The 18,097-nt window shown below is 35.4% G+C and overlaps 1 non-coding gene across 1 annotated transcript; it reads right to left on the bottom strand.

Moving 5' to 3' along the window:
- Positions 1 to 306: 306 nt before the first annotated feature.
- LOC127202409 (small nucleolar RNA SNORA17) lies at positions 307 to 433 on the bottom strand. Its single transcript, XR_007832295.1, has one exon. It is a non-coding gene; the product is annotated as a small nucleolar RNA SNORA17 (small nucleolar RNA).
- Between the last annotated feature and the right edge of the window lie 17,664 nt (positions 434 to 18,097).

The following is an 18,097-nucleotide window of genomic DNA, read 5'->3' as shown; positions in this document are numbered from 1 at the left end:
AAAAGAGAAAATGTGGACAAGAGTATCTCTATGAAACCCAGTCCTCTGGGTATAACAACATGCCTCCATGAATCATTTTGTTGCTATGTTCCTTTAGCAAAATAATAATAGTGGGTTTTTTTTCCTCTAGGATCTATGACCTATCTAGTCTCGGTGTTAGGTATTGGTTCCATCTCATGAAGGAGGGCTTAAATCTAATCAAAATGTGCTTTATTACTTCTAAAATATCTTTAAGCCTATTTTCTTCAGTATATCTTGTAAGTAGGTTGCTGTAGCAGGTACCAGAGTTTGTTGCTTTTCAAAGGGAATTTTAGGGTAATAGTCATTCAGATGTTCATATATCAGAACATTGAGCACAGACAGACTCTCTCCTCTCTGCCAACCACTAGCACAGGTGACACAGTAGCCAGGCAGCAATGTCTCTAGGGTTAGGCTTAATTAAACCTGCCACAATGGAATATGCCAAACATTTGACAGCAAATAAATAGATAAAAGAAAGTATGCTGAGAAGAGAGTAAATGAACTTTGTATTTCATACATAAGAGGAAGTGGAAGCTTCTGGTTTACTTGAAGACTCAGTTGTACCATGTGATGTTTTTCTGAGGGCTGTCTTGTTAGAGGACATGTGAAATTTTGCTGGGAGCAGACATGTGGGAGGGTACATGATGCTTGGAAGGAGTACAAATAGAATACCAGCGATAGAGGGACATTTTGAATTGCTGTGCCACCTTGCAATGAATGTTTTGCTGGTCTTCACTGGTCTTTGCTGATCTTCCCTGGTGTTCCCTTCACAGCTAGAACATCCCAGAGAATTTTTCATGGTGCTCCAATTGATCCTGGCCACTTCTGCTGACTCATGCTGATTCAGTGGATCCTTGCTGTTTCTACTGGATTGTGCTTCCTCTACAGATTCATGTTGCTGGTTGGAGCTTGCTATTTGCCGGGACTTCTAGTATCCTGACAAAGCAAAGAAGAATTGACCCAAGGAAGTCTGTCTGTTTAAACAGGTTATTAAAAATTCAGTAAATTCAGACTATAAATAATAAAACCTTGGTTCCCAGATAAGAATTCTTTGATGAAGCCAGGCAGGGTGGTATACTCCTATAATCCTAGCACTCTGAGAGGCAGAAGCAGGTGTATCTCTGTGAGTTTGAGGTCACTCTGGCTTACAAATTGAGTCCAGGATAGCCAGTGCTACACAGGGAAATCCAGTCTTGGGAAAAAATTTTTGGTGAACATGAGCCTGAGAATGAAGAAGAATTAACTAAACTTTTTAAAATTGCACATCTGTAGGTGCCAAATCTTTTCCTTGTTATTGTATTTGCTTCTTGCAAAAGCTCTAATATGCAGAACTAATAAATTCTAATTCATAGTTGAGGAAGTAAAAGCTCAGAGGTAGACTGACTTTACCCAGATCAGTGTTTTGATATGTTTGGGACCTTCAAACAGCCTTCTCAGCATTGGCCTCTGCCCACTATAACACAATGAAACTTCATTTGGATACTTTGGAAGATGTGCATTATTAGCACATCATTGTATTATACATTTCACAATATAATAAGTATATTATATTCTTCTTGTGACCACATTGTATTGTGATATTATTAAAATTAGTGGTGTTTCTTAAAAAAAACCAACCAAACAAACAAAAAATAAACTAGTCCACAACCCCTTTTTCCTATTAAGATTCTTATTTCCCTCCTTCTGGTTGGTGGGCTAGAAGTGAGGTTTAAGTGTTTAAGAACCCTAACTAAAGTACATTTTGAAAACTCTAAGCCTACAATAAGGTCATCAAAAATCCTCTGTTAACTGTAATTCTTAAATGGCTTATAATAAATTTTGACCTCTACATTTTCTTTGAAAAATTAAAATTTACCCCAAGATACTTTATGCCACCATGTATAAAAGCACATGTGCATATTTCAAAAAGAGCTATACCTTGTATGTAAAATTTAAAAAAAAGAAAAAAGATATTGTATTCCTCAGTTTTACAGTCAGCATGATGTTTGCATTTCTTTCTGCTACATTCAGCAGCACTGTCTCATGGATTCATAAATTCTATTAAAAAGTTTTGCTTTTAATTTTTGCTTAATCATTGTGTGTGGGGGAGGAGAATGTGTGTGGAAAGAATGGCATACATATGCCATAACATGTGTGTGGATTTCAAAATACAACATATAGGAGTTCCTATTCTTTTGCTACCATGCATTCTCTAACCCTTGAACTCAGGTCTTCAAGAGTGGCAACTACACATCAATAAATGATTGTTCCACAAAGTATTCTGATCCTTTTTTCTACTATACGTTTATATTATAAGCTTATATTTAAAATGAAGATAAATTTTATACTCAGCAAGGATGTATGCAAATATTAAATCTTAAAATCCCTTGTGCTGGGGACCTGACTCAAATAGTATAAAGGCTTTTTGTAGAGGCCTGGGGTCCTGAGGTCTCTCTCCAGTATTGAGGAGTGTAAAGATATGAGGGCCTCTGGATCTTGCCTGATGTCATCCTGGGTCATGAGTCACTGAAGTACTTTACCTTAAGGGCTTAATAGTAAGAGTTATAGAGTAGGAAACTAGATGGTCTCTGCTGTATACACACATGGAAATACACACACACACACACACACACATACACGCATGCACACATGCACGCATGCACGCACACATACACACACACCAACTAAAAGATTTTAAGAGTGAAAATTATAGTGACATGTCACACACATGAATACATGAATGCTAATTTTGAGTTTAGTAGAGAAATATAAACACTACACTTTATTTGTGCCACAATAGCTCATAATAAGAAAAAAGAGAAAACAAAAAAACATGAAGTTGAGTCAATAGGCGAGATCTGGGAAGAGTTGGAGGAAGGGACCTGTGATCAAAATATATTGTAAAGATGTTTGAATAAAATAACTCATATGAAGTAAGTATTAATAGCTGTTTCAGCTTGTTTGATAATATATGGTCATTTTCACTGCAGTGCAGTGTCCCATAGAAAAGAAATACTTTAAAAACATCATGTCTGATAAAACTGTACTGTGAGGAAATTGTTGGCATTTAAATTAAAATGTAAGCTCAGCTACAAAAGGATCGATATTCTTAGCCCTGGGTATTTTCCAGCGTGGTACATGTTTCTGTTCACTCTTTTTCCTGCACTGTACTTTGCTCCATTCATATGTGGACGGTCTGCTTTTCTTCTGTCTAACTATACCACAGGAAGAAATTGCCAGATATTCTAGATGATTTTGAATGTTTTACACAGCGTGCATGACAGTGTAATAGAATAGTGGATGTCTGGAGATTGTTTGTCCCAAATGTTGTTAGTAGTGTTTTGAGGTGGTATAAGTGGGTAGTGGGTAGCTGATGTTACAAACTTATTCACTGACTTGTCAAAAAAACCCAAAACAATTTGTCCACTTTGTATCACATCATCACATTCATTGTATTTGACCTGTTTTCTCTGACTATCATACCCAGACTCCAATTTTTAGAACATAAAAAATAAATAAAAACTTGAAAAAAAAATGAATGGAGATAGGTTTTACTTGAAAGTTTAGTTTAATGTCTAACAGGATTCTGTCATAAAGAATCTCTGTAGTATAATATTGACAAGTTTTTTTCACTTTCATAGCCTTTTTGTCAATATCAAAAAGAACCTTGGGAAATTTATAAACACAAAGGAAACACCATAAAATTACAAGATAGTCCGATAATTATAAGTAAAGTGTAAAAATATAAACTAGTATACTTGTGTATTACAAAGAATAATTCGTAGTCATAGTCACTTTAATTATTTCTTCATATGAAAATGAAGCTTCAGAGAAAGAAGAAGCTGAGTACAATCTAACCACTTTTACAAAACAGTGAAGTCTATTTTGTGTTAAAGTAATTGTCATCCAAATATTTAACCCCTCTTATTTTTATGGTTTTTTTTCTTGAAGTTTTAGACCCCAGTCAAAATTGGATTCAATATGACTCTATCACCTAAGGTTCAGAAGTTATTGCTTAAGACATGGTGGAAAGATTGTTTGGCCGCAGCAAGAAGAAGTTGCTGTGAAATTCTGGTTCCCAAAAATATTAGGTGCTACACCCATAAAATTTTACCAATATAATGGCCTAAACATGAGGTATACAGGATAATAACAATGGACATGCTATAATGGACCTGGAAAGTGACATGACACTTAAAGCCAACCAGGTATTACAGTTAAATGAGAAATCTGAGAGCAGAAAAATAGTCTTCCCTAGGTATGAGTATACTAATTGTATACTCATATACTATGTAATTCTAAAATGTCAGACCCAAGTACTTGTTGATACAAGTAACATTATACACACTGGGCATGTTGCATTTATGTATTAAGAAAAATATATATATATTGAAAAACATGTCATAATGTCAAAAGAGATCAAAGGAGAGTATGTGGATATGAAGGGAGGGAAAGGAAAGAGAAAATGATATAATTCTATTATAGTTTAAAAAAATAAAATTAAGCCAGGCGTAGTGGCACATGCCTGCAATCCAGCGCTCCAGGAGGCAGATGCAGGTGGATCTTTGAGTTTGAGGTCAGGCTGGTGTACAAAGAGTTCCAGGACAGCCAAGGCTATACAGAGAAATGCTGTCTCAAAAATTAATTAATTAATTAATTAATTAATTAATTACAGGCAATACTAGAGTTTATCATGTTACAAGAATATATTAAGTACAGACATAGGATAATTTCATGTAATCAAGTAGTTTCTCTTCTAAAATGTCAAATAACATAAAAACAAAAGATTGACTATGAGTATAAGTGCCCATGCTTACTTACTGGGCCAAAATCTCTCAATAGGGCCACAAGGACTGTAACCAGCCCCAATTTGGGAGGGCAACAGCAAGACTGAGCCTGTGGCAATTTTATTGAGAACAATCAGACCTTTTATACCTTTATCAGAAATAGAATATAGTGACAATTTCCAGGATAAACACAGGTGTAGTTGCCAGGATAAAATGCAAGCTATGTCGAGTGCCAGTCAAAATGACTATGAGATTCCATCTTACACCCATGAAAAACTCAAACGACAGCACATGCTGGTGAGAGTGCTAACTTGTACAACCACTTTGGAAATCAATATGGTGCTTTCTCAGAAAATTGGGAATAGAGCTACCTCAAGACGCAGCTATTCCACTGCCTGGAATATTTCCAAAAGATGCTCCACAACACAACAAGGACATTCACTGAACTATGTTCATAGCATCCTTATTCTTAATAGTCAGAATCTGACTTCTCCTTGTCACACTGTATCAACAGCCACCAGGAGCAACAGCCATGTTCTTCTTTTTCCAAGGCCCCAGGCGCTCTTTGGTTCTGGCTTTTATCTGCACTGACAATGACCATACCCCTGCAGGAGGTAGCTCGCAACTGACAAACATCATGCATCCATTCAGTTATCAGCTGTGGGCAAACTGGAGCAGCCCCCATGTCCCACATCTGGGATTAAAACAAAAACATGTTTACTAAACTAAAACTTGCACAATAAGCAATATCTGATTTCCTCTTTTATTTTCTTTATCCTGATCTTAATAAAATTTGAGATATTGAGAGTGCCTGGAAAATACAATGAAAGAACAGAATTCATAATACTATATTCTTCCTTTTAAAATTCTCTGTATTGATCATTTAGAAAATATAACACTGGCTGGGCATCTGGATACAAGCTATCAAAGTAAATTTTCTGCTTAATTATAATTGTATAGCACTTTATCCTTTGATTTCCTGAAAATATCCTCACTGTGATTTCACACTGAGATATTAACTTGTCCAACCTACACTACACAAGTGCAAGCCATTACCATGACCCACTTCTGATCACCTGAAGATGCTTCTGTATTTTCTCATCAGTTCATTATTGTATTGTTATTAATAGATATCAATATAATCTCAAATAATTTAGAGCAAATTATTTTATCTCAAATACAGATATATATTCACTCTATTCTTAATGTAGACCATGTACTTCCTTTTAGGATTCTGCTTCAGTTTGCCTACCTATGATGTCATTGCCTACCTACCATGGGAGCATGGCCCTGCCCAGGGTTATATAAAGGACAGTCCTACCTTGCCCTTCCCTTTTACTCTTCCTCTCTCTTTCCCTCTCTTTCCCTCTCTTCTTCTGTCACTGTCCCTCTCTCCTGCTTGCTCTCCGGGGTACCCGTCCACCCTTTCCTTCTCTATTCATGTTAATTTAATAAACTTTACGTCATATACCATCTTGCTGCCTGGTACCTTATTATCTTCTTATCATAGTCTTATATTAAACGTAAAATTGGTGCTCATTATCTTGTTGCCTTATACATTTTTAATTAGAAAAATTATTATTCATACACAGAATTTGTTTGCATCATTACTCTCCATATTTTCTCTGCTTTGAGGACTATTTCCTATAATTTGAGAGCTTTCACAATTATTTTAAATATTTCTACCATTCAACTCATTTGCGGATCATGAGCAAATAATCAGATGTGTGTTGCCATGTTATTAGATATTATCTGAACTCATTCATCTTTTCCATCTTTCTTATCTTTATATTACTATAATTTCTTTTATTTTAATTAATTAATTATTTATTTTTTTATTAATTTATTCTTGTTACATCTCAATGGTTATCCCATCCCTTGTATCCTCCCATTCTTCCCTCCCCCCCCATTTTCCCATTATTCCCCTCCCCTATGACTGTTCCTGATGGGGATTACCTCCCCCTGTATATGCTCATAGGGTATCAAGTCTCTTCTTGGCAACCTGCTGTCCTTCCTCTGAGTGCCACCAGGTCTCCTCCTCCAGGGGATATGGTCAAATGTGAGTCTAGAAATGATCATAATGAGTGAGTTAACGCAGAAGCAGAAAGAATCAAATGGTATATACTCACTTATATCTGCATACTAGCCCAAGGGGCATGGCCCACGAAAGCCTTCACTTACCAGGAAATTGGGACAGAGGGGAAGGCATCCTATTGGGACTCTAAATGAGAGATGCATGGGAGAATAGCAAAATAAAAGGATCCAGAGGGTCCTAGAAACCTACAAGTAGAACATTATGATAGGCAGATTTGGGCCCAGGGGTCCCGCTCAAACTAAGGCACCAGCCAAGGACAATACAGGCAGTAAACTTTAAACCCCTTCCCAGATCTAGCCAATGGTCAGAATATTCTCCACAGTTGAGTGGAGAGTGTGATATGACTTTCTCATGTACTCTGGTGCCTCACATATTACTATAATTTTATAGTACAATTTATTGAACAACTGTGGAGTAAAATTATGTTCATTTCCTTAGCTACCTGAGTGCTGACTCTTCTTTTCCACAGAATTAACTCAATTCAGGACCCTGCCCTCATTTTAATATATTGTTACATTTCCTGGTGATTTGGAAAAAAAAAATTGTCTAGTATGCATAAAATCCTACCAGAGCAATCAAACTGAAATTTTCATCACTTACTAATTTTATATGGTATTTTTATAGCACACATAGTTGAACATTTTTTTTCTTAAAAATCTACAAACAATTGTTTGTAGGCTATATAAGGAAGTGAGGAAAATTGACTTCCTTATTCAATGATTTTAGTTAATATTGTGGGCTTTATTTTTTGTTTTGTTTTATTAATAGTACTTTTTATAGTGAGGCAACGTTCATTTATATTTGTTTAAAGAATTTCAGCACTTATCACAAAAATGTATTTGTGTTTTTAAGTAACTAAGTAAAATAGTAAAGCAGAAATGGAGAGTTCAAACGATACCTAAATATACCAAAGGGATTTCAGCTAGGGTTATCGTGAATGTAGTAAAACGGCCTAGCAGAGTTGTCCTTTAGTAGCACAAAAGAACACAATAAGAACTGCCATGAATCTTCTGATTCTATAAAAATAAGTTTAATTCTAGATATAGTGGTATAGAATTTAAATGCAAGATTATTCTTCACATACATCATATATATACATATATACACATATACCTATATATACATATCTACACATATACATATATATATACAGGTATATATTATGTATATGTATAACTCTAATATGAGGTATTTTGCCCATATAACTCAATTATAACACAAGGTTAACTTCCAATACTTTGAAAGTGCTATTGCAGGCTGTTTAGGATAAATAAGTTATACAAGTTCATTGTTAGTTGATCAAATCATGGTCATGTCAATTACTAGTCTACTTTTATCTCAAGAATATACATCTTAGGTGTGGCAGATAAGGTAGGATAGTTAGATAAGGTCTTCAAAAACCCCAGAAACATGCAGAATATGGCATATAAAAATGTTCTTATTATTTTAAAAATTCACTAGCAATTAGACAGATTAACTCCTGGCAAGACCCAGCCTACCTCTAAGAGGATGATGAGCACCAAAGAACAGCCTTTTGGAGATGGCTTCAAATTTGGCAAACAAGCCACTGGGCAAAATGTCCTCATTTCTACCACAGACAGAATTTTTCCTAAAAAATGGCAATCTTGGATGCAGACAGACTTGACAGCCAAACTCTGCCAAGACAGCATAAGCAAGTCCTCAATAGTTCCTCCCTCACAAATATATCTGTCAGATATAGTGGTCCAGAAGGCTGAAGAAGAGTTTCCAACATTATAGGGAGTTTTGGGTGACTATTCAGGTAGCAAATTGTCTCTGTCATTTTCTCATTTGGAAAGCTAGTAACCTGAACTTCTAGAATGTGCTGGTTACTCAGCTGATTACTCAGGTAATCAAGTTTATTCTTTCTCAAGTCTCTGATAGAGTTGAAGACCAGGTCGCTTAGTTTTACAATGAAGCTTGGATGTTTAGGGGTTAAGATATTTTTTAGTCTAGAGAGATATTTTAAGTTAATATGACAAGATGTGATGGAGATTGATTCACATTCAGAATTTTACATACACCATGATAGGAAAGGTGTTTCTTCAAGGCTGTCGAATACAAATAGCCAAAACACTAAGAATTTAACATATATATTCCTGAATGTGTGCTATAGGTAGTTTATTGTAAATATGTATAAAATATAAATGTGTATGTAAAAAATAAAAATTTTTAATTAAAAAAGACTGGATACTAGCTGTTATTATAGTCGATAAAGTGTTACTGTGTTGTTCATTATCCACAGTTTTCTTAATTTAAGATTTATGGTATGGTAATTATTCCTGACTATTTTCATAGTAGTACTTAATTGAATTTACATAATTTATCTATTCTTTACCATCTACTCACTTTTCTAAACTTTGACTATGTTTCCAATGACAGTATAATCATGTCTCTATAACTACTAAGGTATTTATAGGCTTAAATATTGTAATTGCTTCAAAATTATAAAACAAAATCTATGAATCCATATTAGAGTAACTAAAATGGCAATGAAATTGAAACTTTATCCTATATACATCAAAATGTGTTTTCAATAGACTATCTTAAATGTAAATTATCCATAAATCAAAATAAAGATACCAAGTACCTAACATAAAGCACTGAAAGTCATGAAACCATATAATGAAGATTCATATAGTATGCTGCACTTTGCATTCAACTGCATGAATTTTGCTAAATTAGGGGACGTTAGGAATAATTGTGTGCCAGTGTCGCTTTCTATAAATATGCCAGTAGATATCTGACATGCAAGATTTAAGCAGACTAAGTAACCATGGAAACAATATCACTTGTTATAAAATTATGTTGTAAAATTCTATGTATGTGAAATGCAAAAATAATTGGATGTAAAGACCAAAATTTAATGACTGTAGATATAGTATAATAATTTCTATTTCTAAATATAACCTTACAATATGTAGTTATATAATCAAGTTTCAGATGTTGCCTTAAATTAGGAAGTTTGAAAATTGAAATGTTTACATGGATAATCTTAAATGCAACATTAAAAACTGTATAAAATATCTAAATAACACAAAAACATTTCATGTAGGTATGTCCAATGAACATATATATACACGTAATATATATTTACCAAAATAAGAAAACTAGACAAACTTATAAGATACAAATATTGCATTGCTCTTTTATTTATGAAAATCCTTTGAAAATCCCTCTAAACACCTCAGAATGCAGACATATTAAGACATACTCATAAAAAAGCCGTAGCCAACTGAATGAGTCATTCTTGGTCTTTCATAAAGTCAAAACTAAATAAAATAATAAACAAAAATATCATGGTATGTACCAGCTTATAAGCATATTTTAGCTATATAGTACAGGATAAACACACTACAATGCACAGACCCAGTGAAGCTAAGTACCTGGGAGGACCAAGTGAGGATGTTTAAATATAGGAAATAGAAGGATCCAGAAGGTCCTGGAAAACTACAGGTGGGTCCGGGCCCTGGGGTCCTCCTCAAACTATGGCACCAGCCAAGGAAAATACAGGCAGTAAACTTCGAACCCCTACCCAGACTAGCCGATGGACAGAACATTCTCCACCGTTAAGTGGAGAAGGAGATCTGACTTTCACGCAAACTCTGGTGCCCCATATTTGACCATGTCCTTTGGATGGGGTCGCCTGGCGGCACTCAGAGGAAGGATAATAGGTCACCAAGAAGAGACTCGATACCCTATGAGCATATACAGGGGGAGAAGGTCCCCCTCAGTCACAGACATAGGGGAGGGGAATGGGGGGGGAGCGGGAGGGAGGCAGGAATGGGAGGATACAAGGGATGGGTTAACAATGGAGATGTAATATGAATAAATTAATAAAAAATATCGCTCAGAAGGGGAAATAGAATAAACAATGTACTGTTGAAGAGAAGGAGCAAGGTAGGAGAGGGAGCATAGAAAGAAAGAAATGTGGAGAAGAGACCTTGAGAGAGCCAGTGTGGGAGGAGGTAGGGCTTTCAGACTGAAGAGAAACTTTGGGTGGAGGGATCTATGTGACAAGCTGGAGACCTACTACAGGGTAGGCTTCAGGGAGGATATGAGGGTGACTCTAGCTGAGAGTCTTAGTAGCAGGGGTCATGGAGACTGAAGACGCCATCCTCTAACTAGACAGGACTCTTAGAGGATGGAGGAGAGTATCAGCTCACCCATAAAAAGTATGACTAAAAATATATTCTGCCTGTAAGTTGTGCAGGGATAGAAATAGAACAGAGAGTATTGGCCCAACCAATACCTGGCCGAACCTGTGACCCAAGCCATGAGAGCAAGCCAACTCTTGCCACTATTAATGATACTCTGCCATGCTTTCAGACAGAAGCGTAGCATAGTCGCACCTTTGGAGGCACCACCCAGCAGTATAATGAAAAAGATACTTAGATTCATCGGAAGTATGGGATGATGGATAGAATGGAGGGTACAGGAGCTCCACAAAACCAACAGTGCCAAATAACCAGGGACAAGTGGGGCTACTGAGATTAAAACACCAAACAAGGACCAAAAAGGGACTGGACTCAGGCCCCCTACACACATGTTGCAGATAGGCATATTGGGCGTCAAATGGGTCCCCTAGTAAGGGGACCTGGGGCTGTCTCTGACATGGACTCCATTCCCTACTTTTCGATCACTTGCCTCTGGAGGGGCAGGGGTCCCGCTCAAACTAAGGCACCAGCCAAGGACAATACAGGCAGTAAACTTTAAACACCTACCCAGATCTAGCCAATGGTCAGAACAGTCTCCACACTTGAGTGGAGAGGGGGGCATGATTTTCTCATGTACTCTGGTGCCTCACATTTGACCATGTCCCCTGGAGGGGGAGACCTGGTGGCACTCAGAGGAAGGACAGCAGGCTACCAAGAAGAGACTTGATACCCTATGAGCATATGCAGAGGGAGGAAATCCCCCTCAGGAACAGTCATAGGGGAGGGGAGTAAGGGGAAAATGGGAGGGAGGGAAGAATGGGAGGATACAAGGGATGGGATAACCATTGAGATGTAACAAGAATAAATTAATAAAAAAAAAAAAGAAAAATGGTAAAAAATATAGTGTCAGCTTTTTGATTTATTTCTTTTTGGTAGTTAAATAACAAATAGTTGTCATATTATACTCAGATAATAAATATGTTGATTCTTTGGTTGAGGTTTCATAACAATATATATATAAAGACATAATAAAAGTCACTTCAATGTCTGCCTTCCAATTTTCAGCACCTCATTTACAGTTTTTAAATTAAAAATGAACTAAAATCAATATATATATGTTTAAAAACCTATGGTACCTAAGATTTATGTGGGTTAGAAACTGTATTGGGTTATGATGTCAAAAAAGTAAAGTTTTGTTTAAACAGTTGATACTGAAAATCAATTGGAAAAAGGTAGGAACTTTAGGAGTCTGCTTCAGTCTGCCTACCTGTGATGTCATTCCCGATCGGCTATGGGGGCATGGCCCTGCCCAAAGTTTCATAAAAGGACAGGCTCTCCTCCTCATGTCTCACTTTCTACTCTCTCTACGTCTTCCTCTCTCTGCCTCTTTCTGTCTCTCTGTGTCTCTGTCTCTGTGTCTGTACCTCTCTCTCTCTCTCTCTCTCTCTCTCTCTCTCTCTCTCTCTCTCTCTCTCTCTCTCTCGGGTGCCCTGGTGCCCTCCTGACCCTTTTTTTCTCCCCCATGATAATTTAATAAACCTCATATAATAATAATAATAAAGGAAATCAATAGGCTTCTGCTTCTATTTTTGGCAGTAAACATATAACCTTTACCTGTTTTGTTTTCTACCTGTGATCTATTTTAATATTTTTGCCAATTTGAACATCTCTGAGGAAAACAACTTTCTGGATGAAAAACTTATGGTTTCAAGGATTTCTTCTCATAGTCCATTCTTCTTTAATTATAAGCCCAGGTCAGTTATTCCTTGCCGACAGAATATTGAGCATATAATAGAAGATGTTCACTTCTTGTCACACAAGAGACATGGACTGAGACACACAGAAAAAGGGCAAGGCAGAGACCTACCTTGATCCTCCAAAGTCAGTCCTGCATTCTAAGTTTCCAAATTCTCTTCAATAGTGCCACCCATGTAAAGGCAATCCTCCGTCCAGCTCATAACACTAACACAGAAAATGCTGAAAAATAAAAAAATAAATAAGTGTTCACTGTAATTGCAGTATTATTATTCCTAAAAGTATAAGATGTCATTTTTCCTTAGAATTAATAATTTATTTTTCTCAACTTTGGAATTTTAAACTTATTTAAAACATCTAAAACCTTTTACAAAAAGAATGTTGCTGACCTCAATCTAAGTTACAATGTCATGAAATTAAGAAATTCGCCAGTTTTTTGAGAACTGTATGCTAATAGTGATTCTTTAAAATTATTTCTTTTATTTTTGAGATTATTATATAATTATTTAGTTTCTACATCTAGTTCTGTGCTCCAAATCAATTTATTTTATTTTTTTAAATACTTTCATTCTTTACATTTTTCCATATATTTAGACAATGATTTTTGTTTGTGTTCACATAGCACTACCTCCCTCAGATCTCCTGAGTGACCCGCATTCTGCCTCCTGTCCAACTTCATGTCCTTTTAATAGTTTTATTTTTGCTAATCCTCACCTCGGGTCCATTTCTCTGTCGATTTGAATGTGGGTTTTTGACCATCTAGTGGGCCATGAGCAAATTTCCATGCATAGATCCAAAGGACAGTCACTCTTCTTCAGCAACCTTCAAATTAAAGTAGCTCCTCTCATCAGGTGTTTGATGAAGAAACTCAGAACTCGCCAAAGTGCTGATGGTAAATTTCTCTGAGTAGTCAGCGGTAGGTTGGCAATCTATGTTAGCCTCCACCTACCCATAGCTAGAGTAATTTCTCAGAAGAACAAAAGAGTGATGGTTGTAGAGTGGTGTAAAATGTAATATTTTATGAACATTTATTTAATTGTGTGTGTGTGTGTGTGTGTGTGTGTGTGTGTGTGTGTGTGTGTGGACATGAGTGCCTGCGGGGGCCAGAGGTGAGCAATCCCACTGAAGTTGGAGTTACAGAGGATTGTGAGGCACCAGACATGGGTTACACACACACACAAAGACACACACATATGCAAGTATATATATATATATATATATATATATATATATATATATATATATATATATATATATATATATATATGTATATGTATATATACATACATATGCATATTATATTGCAATAACAAAACCGTAGCAGGCGATTCATATCAATATATGTTACTATGTGTACTTTGTAATAAATATAATCTTTACATATTATATTATATATGATTCACATATGTTACAAAAGCAAAGATGAAGTGGCTACAAATATCAGATGGAGTAGGGTAAGGGACTTAGGGAAGTTGTAGGAAGAAAAGGAATAGTGAAAAATTGGAAATATTTTAATAAAAAAGAAAGAAATCCATGAAATTTTGAAAGTGAAATTTCAAATTATATTTTAAATAATTTAAGACAATATTTTAAAAATAATCACTATTGTATAAAATAATTTAAAGCTGTATCATGAATGACATGACTCAGTGAGTGCTCATTTTTCCAGCTGAATTTAATACATAGCTAACTTTGCTGCTACATTACTGCCTAACAAGTAGAGCATGAAACAACAAAAAGTGCATCTGCATATAAATTTTGATGTCTAAAATAGAACGTTCAGTTTATCCTCAACTCACAGCGAGGAGATATACAGAAGCATTAGAAAGTATTAAAATTACTCAAATCATAGTCCATGTGGGACAACCAAGTAGATTTGAATGAGAAATCTATTTTGCAGATGGAAAGATATTAAACTGTGTAAAACAAATGGAGTAGAAGACTAAACTAAATGAATGTTTACACCACTTTGTTCTCACACATAATGCAGGTTTCTCAATATTTTTCTCACTATTCCACCTGTTAAATATTTACTTTCTTTTGCCTTTATGTAGCAGAAGAAATGAAGAATTTATCAGGTCTTTCCATAATGCATTTTAAGGATACATGATGCCAATATTATGCCTATTACATATTAAATGCAACCTTCTGCCTCTCTTAGCTTATGGTATTGTATCAACATAAAATGGATAGAGCATCTTACACAAGCTCAAAGTTGCATTTTTTCACTTCTAGGAGGGTGCATCTTGGTAGTTTGCAGATGACTGGGATCTTACTGTAAGTTGGCTTCACCCTTTCAGAGTGAGCAGTCAAAGAGAAAGCTCTGGGAGCTTTTCCTGCAGAGAATACTAATCCATTCATAAATGATATAGTGTCAGGACCTCACCTATAAATTATCATTTTATAAAATCTTCACCTCTTTATACCATTACACTCTTAGTAATGGTTTCAACACATGAAATTTACAAGGGTGCAAATTTTCAACCTATAACACTTAAGTGTACTCATCTGTACACAAAGATACAGTTACAAGAATTCATTTGAGGAAATGTGTTGTCAGTGAGCTGAATCTGACAGGTGCAACGAGACTTTAATTTTTTTCTTTGAGTAGTGTGTTTTAGTTACATTTCCTGTTGCTGTGATAAAACATTCTAGAAAAAAAGCAATTTAAGAGTGAAGAGGGTTATTTTACCTCATGACCAAAGACTTACTCATTAAAAGCAGAGAAGGCATGGCAGCAAGATCTTGAAGCAGTTGGTCCCCTTGCATCCACATTTAGGATCCAGAATTATAGAAAGCAGTACTTGCTCAGCCTGTTTTCTTTGTTTTGCACAGCCTGGGGCACCATCCTATAGAAAAGTGACACAGGCACTCTGAGTTAGACTTGCTATCTCATCTAGGCTAATGTCTCACAGATGTCCTTAGAGGACAACCTGATTTAGATTCTCTATCCTGCCAAGTTGGCATTCAGTATTAACAACTATAAGTACATCCCCTAAAAATTAATAATCACAGATACTAGATTGTTACAATACAGGTTGTTCTTTGCTAAAATTGGGTGGAAAATTCTACTCTTTGTGGCATCTACTACAGAACCACGAGGTGGATAGTAGCCAGGCAAAACATGGGCTTTTGGGGAATGTTTAAGATGCAAATTATAGCATCTAGTTAACAAACTATGGTTATCTAATGTTTACATGGATACCCATGAAATGCTCTAGTATTTTCAACAATATAGAAAAGGTATCCGAAAAACAACTGTGAGACCATAGTGCAATTATTCCTACAGTTACTAAGATATTTGGTTGTATTCTCTGTCCTAACAACAGAACAAATCTAATTCTGAATAAAGAAAGTACTCAAAAATGTTACCTTTACCATGTCAATTGAGAAGTTGGAAATAAAAACCATAGGCAAAAACATTCATATGTGTAATAATACAGAGGAGGACACGGAGGTCAGTAGTTCACAACAGATGTGTCTGCACACTGACTATACTTTCACTGATTTTATAATGTGTTTTGAAACCATGTGACCTATGATTGTGTGTGTGTGTGTGTGTGTGTGTGTGTATGTGTGTATCTGTGTGATAGAAACTTCACTTTTCATTTTGTTACAAGGCCCCTCGATATTAGAAATGTGAAGTTTTGTATCTCATGTCTTTGCTTCACAAACAGTGGGCTTGAAGTTGAGGCCTCATCAAGAAAAGCCAAGAACATGATTAGTTTCCTTTGTGAAATAATGGTTCAAAATGAAGATATGGCTTTGCTAATTTACTTCCAGTCATGTAGATATGAAATACCCTTGTAGGGAGCTATTCAACATACAAGTTTTTACTTTTATTTCATTCCTATGTCTTCACATAATACCAAATATCAACCTGGACTAGTTTTTCATGGCAAAGCAACAAATTTCTTCATTTTGAAAATAATTCAATTTATGTGATTTGGAATCAATTTTCTTGCTGAAATGAAAAAGCATGCTTTCCATGAACCCTTTTTGTTTGTTTGTTTGGTTGCTTGGTTCATATTGTAAGGGGTAGGTACTAACTGTAAAAAAGCTGAAAACATTCAATTGGTGACAACTTTCTTGTCATGTGTTTTAAAGGTGCTAGTACTAACAATGTGTGTATCTAGAGTTCTTATTTCTCTCATCTCATTTAATTAGAAACTTTAGGTTTATAATGAAAACATACCACTGAAATTCAAACTACATTTAACTCTATATGAAAAATAACTTAATTATATATAATAATATGTTAGTTAATGTAATTTAGGTAAACTAGGGACAATTTTAAATGAAAAAATCACTGCTCCAAATACATCAAATATCATTATTTTATTGAAAGAGTCAGATAATAAATATTTCAGCACTGCAGGCCACCGGACTTTTGTCACAGAAACACAATGAGTTTATCCTTGAAGCAGAAAGAAGGCATTGACAACGAATAAAGAAATCAGTACAGCTATGATCCCGTAATACTTTGATTTCATAAGAAGCAGCTTTCTGTGTTTAGCTCATGAGCTGCTTTGCCAATCTATGCCTTCAAGAATGCAATTCAAAATTATAGAAGAAGCTTAGATGTCAGAATGACCTTTCAAAACAAAATTGCCTCTCCAGACGGCGCAATTCAATGCTAGCTGTATCATGAGAAAGAAAATCCATCTTTTATATTCTCACGCTATTCTATTTTGGATCTTTGGTTATAACATTTTATACTTTTCTGATCTTATACCTATCCTATTAATGTTTCAGGAATATATTTTACAAATAATATTTCTCTATGCAAATTGCTTATTTTCTTTCATATTATTTGTTTCTTTACATATTTTTCTATTAAGCAAAACTTTTGTTCAGTGTTTTATTTAAATTATTACATTTTATTTACACATTAGGTATAAATTTACCATCATAAGCCATGTCATCATTTTTGTTAAGGGTAAAACAAGACTTCGAGTTTTGCTCCATGAATTTTGGTTAGTCACTTGAAAATAATTATTTTTAATCACAAACTGTATCCAACAGATCATATCATTTCTCTGAGACTCATCTCCTGAGACAATTCAAGGGAGGGCAGTTAGAAACATTAATTTTCTAGGCAAAGAAAGAATAAGTAATTATGATTCAGTATACAATAACACATATTATGCCAACAAGGAAAGCAAGTTTCCTTATTTCCTTCAAACTCAATCTCATTTTCTCTCAGCAGCTCTCTAAGAGATCTCCTGCTGAGGCCTCTATGTCTCTGGCCCCTAACTCCAGGGCATCCCTCAGACCTTCCCCTC

Source organism: Acomys russatus, chromosome 18 (genome assembly GCF_903995435.1).
Source record: "Acomys russatus chromosome 18, mAcoRus1.1, whole genome shotgun sequence".
Taxonomy (NCBI): Eukaryota; Metazoa; Chordata; class Mammalia; order Rodentia; family Muridae; genus Acomys; species Acomys russatus.
The sequence above is the reverse complement of the archived record's forward strand: the minus strand, read 5'-3'. Positions and strand labels throughout refer to the sequence as shown.